Source organism: Lithobates pipiens, unplaced genomic scaffold (genome assembly GCF_037356315.1).
Source record: "Lithobates pipiens isolate NorthernLeopardFrog02 unplaced genomic scaffold, aLitPip1_a1.2 Scaffold_25, whole genome shotgun sequence".
Taxonomy (NCBI): domain Eukaryota; kingdom Metazoa; phylum Chordata; class Amphibia; order Anura; family Ranidae; genus Lithobates; species Lithobates pipiens.
This window is the reverse complement of record NW_027507787.1, coordinates 103,373,440-103,376,863: the sequence shown is the minus strand read 5'-3', so window position 1 is coordinate 103,376,863 and position 3,424 is coordinate 103,373,440. Positions and strand designations below refer to the sequence as shown.

Here is a 3,424-nt window from a genome sequence, read left to right as displayed (position 1 = left end):
CTTCTTTTTATGTTGTTGGCGTTGATTCATTTTTTTTTTTTCGCTTGTTTCCCAAGATGACCATCTTGGCATTTGTCAAGAGGGTTGAGAGTGCCCAAAGAGTTCGCTTACAGCAGCATCACCCTGAAAGAGCCCTATCTCTTCTCATCTCTGAGGCTAAGAAGGGTTGGGCCTAGTTAGTTCCTGGATGGGAGATGGCTTTGGAATACCAGGTGCTGTAGTCTTCTTTTTATGTTGTTGACATTGACCTGTTTTTTTTTCGCTTGTTTCCCAAGGTGACTATCTTGGCATTTGTCAAGAGGGTTGAGAGTGCCCAAAGAGATGCCTATGGGCACATAAGCCTGAAAGTGACCGATCTCCTCTGATCTCAGAGGCTAAACAGGGTCGGGCCTTGCTAGTACCTGGATTGGAGACCACCTGGGAATACTAGGTGCTGAAGGCTTTTTTTTATGTTGTTGGCGTTGACTTGTTTTTTTTTTTTTGTTTGTTTACCAAGGTGACCATCTTGGTGTTTGTCAAGAGGGTTGAGAGTGCCTGAAGAGCTCGCCTATGGCCACATAACCCTGAAAGCACCAGATCTCGTCTGATCTCAGAGACTAAACAGGGTCGGGCCTTGTTAATACCTGGATGGGAGACCACCTGGGAATACTAGGTGCTGTAGACTTCTTCTCATGTTGTTGGCGTTGACTTTTTTTTGTTTGTTTCCCAAGGTGATCATATTGGCGTTAGTCAAGGTTGAGAGTGCCTGAAGAAATCTCCTACGGCCACACCACCCTGAAAGAGCCCAATCTCATCTGATCTCAGAGGCTAAGCAGGGTTGGGACCAGTTTAGTACCTGGATGGGAGACCGCCTGGGATTTCCAGATGCCGTAGGCTTCTTTTTATGTTGTTGCCGTTGACCTTTTTTTTTCCGCTTGTTTCCAAGGTGACCATCTTGGTGTTTGTCAAGAGAGTTGAGAGTGCCTGAAGATATTGGCTACGGCCACATCACCCTGAATCTGTTCCATCTCGTCTGATCTTGGAGGCTAAGCAGGGTCGGGCCTGGTAAATGTCTGGAAGGGAGACCGCGTGGGAATACCAGGTGTCATAGGCTTCTTTTTTTTTTAAATATAATTTTTTCTCCAAATAGGGGAAGACGGTCCCCCGAGTACTTGATACAGGTATATTCGCAACTGTGAGTCTGCCTTCCATCAATCACAATGATTCGAGGCATGGATAAAGTACTGTACCAAGATCCAGGGTCACACAAACCCCAGGTCCCTCCGGCATAATCCATCCAGAGGGGGGTGTGGGGCCGTCATTCCCAATTTTCCACTCTTTCCAAAAGAGAGGAGGGGGTGAGAGATAGGGGAGGAAGGCAGAAAAGAGAAGGGTTGAAAGATCAGAAAAGGAGAAGAGGGGGCGAGACACGATGGCAGCCACTGTCCAAGGGGCAAGTCAAGGAAAGCTCAGAGCACTAAGGCGATAGCAGGCGACATCCTTCCAGCGAGAATATAAAGGTATTCCAGATGTCCCAGGTTTGTTTAAAAAATTCTTGTTTACCTTGTGATGTGAGGATCAAGACCTCCATTTTTTTTTATGTCCTCTATTTTCCTAAGCCAGTGAGTAATGAAAGGGGTGGAACATTTTTTCCAATAGAGAGGGATGCAGGATTTCGCCGCATTTATCACATGCCGTAAAATTGATTTTTTTGTACTTCTTAATGGGAATCTGTGAATGGTGCAAGAGAAAGAATGCAGCCTCTTCCTGGATGGAGAAGTCTGTGAATTTTTGTGTTTTGCATCGGATCTCTGTCCAGAAGTCCACCAAGCTGGGGCAGGACCAAAAAATGTGCAGCAACGTGCCCTCTTCTTCGCCACACCTCCAGCATATGTTCGAAGAAGAGGGGAAACATTTCTGCAGCTTTGATGGTGTCAAATACCACCTGGTGAGAAGTTTAAAATTCGTCTCCTGTATCTTCGTGCACAGCGACATTTTGAGAGCCAAAGTGATAATGCGTTGTCTCTGTGCTGGGGAAAATTAGCAATTAAGGTCCTTTTCCCAGTTGGACAGACAGGTTAAGTGTGGGTAATCTGTTCGAGAGAGAATGTGGGCCAAAGGGCCTTCGCTCCTGCATAGAGTCTCAAACTCCGTCTGAGGGCGGGCGAACGTTTGAGGATTGGGGATGGAATGGAGAAAATGATGTTGTTGCGCCGCTCTCCAAAAAGGCAGTTGTAAAAGCCCTGTCGGATCTGTTAGGGTTGAGAAAGAAGGCCATTTTCCTTTAATGACGAATTTAGACGCATTGTCTAGGTTGGAATTTCTAAGTGGGTCCCCAGTTCAAAGGTTGGATGGCCACGTATAGGGAATAGGGGGGAAGCCAAAGACGTGAGTGTGTTTTGGGTAGCGATCAGGTGACTGACTTTAAACTGAGCCCCTATAGTGGGATGTGACATAAATTCTGTGGGTAAATACTTATAGCACCACATGGCGCTTCTTTTTTTTTTTTTTTTAACAGCACAAGTTTATTGAACAACTCAGTTATAACAAGATATTACAGTAGGTACAAACATTAGCCTCTTCATAGGTGACGGACAGTAATACATCTTACATTAAGGAAAATTCCTGACAATGATAGTATAGACTCCAATATAGCTCACTCCACACACGTATGCAGATTTTCCACCCACCTATCCCATATTTTGTGGTATTTGGCTGGACACCCACGATTTCTATACACCAGTTTAATCAAGGGTAGCTTACTATTAATGCCCATTACCCATTCCCGCATAGTAGGCATGGTTGGACGCATCCAGTATTTAGCCACAAGCTTTCGTGCGGTAAACAGCGTAGAGTGCAAAAATGTAGCCAAGTATTGATCAACAGAGGTATCAGGAAATATACTAAGTAGGTCAAGTTGAAGGGGTGAACCCATGTGGTCATGTAGAAACCTGACAATCTGCCCCCAATACTCCTGGACCAATGGGCATTGCCAGAGAAGATGGTAGAAAGTACCAGTCGTACAAGAGCAACGGGGACACTTCGGGTTATAGTCAGGATGATACTTAGCTATCCGGATAGGGGTGGGATAGGACCTGTGTATCACATAGTACTGCGTTAGTCGGTCAGGTAGGCTAAGCGAAGCCTGTTGAACGTTCTCAAGGGCATCCTCCCATTCCCCCCCATCAAAGGGACCTATGTCCTCTTCCCATCTCAACCTGGCCCGTTCAGTGGTTTGCGCCACCAAGCGGGCCCGGAGTAGGCCGTATAGAGTCGAGATCAATTTAGCCGGTTCGTCTCCCATAATTACATCTGTCAAAGCCAGCGACTGTACATTCGGAAAGTCCTGAGCAAATTGCGCGTGTCGCAATTGCAAGTAGCGAAAGTGCATATGAGGGGGTATGTTAAATTCCACTTGTAGGGAGGGAAAATCCCTTACGCCCAT

The 3,424-nt window shown here is 46.1% G+C and overlaps 2 pseudogenes; both read left to right on the top strand.

Annotated features, from left to right (window-relative positions):
• Positions 1 to 545: 545 nt before the first annotated feature.
• On the top strand, positions 546 to 664 carry LOC143931389 (5S ribosomal RNA; annotated as a pseudogene).
• A 92-nt stretch (positions 665 to 756) lies between these two features.
• LOC143931519 (5S ribosomal RNA) lies at positions 757 to 876 on the top strand (annotated as a pseudogene).
• The last annotated feature ends 2,548 nt before the right edge of the window (positions 877 to 3,424 follow it).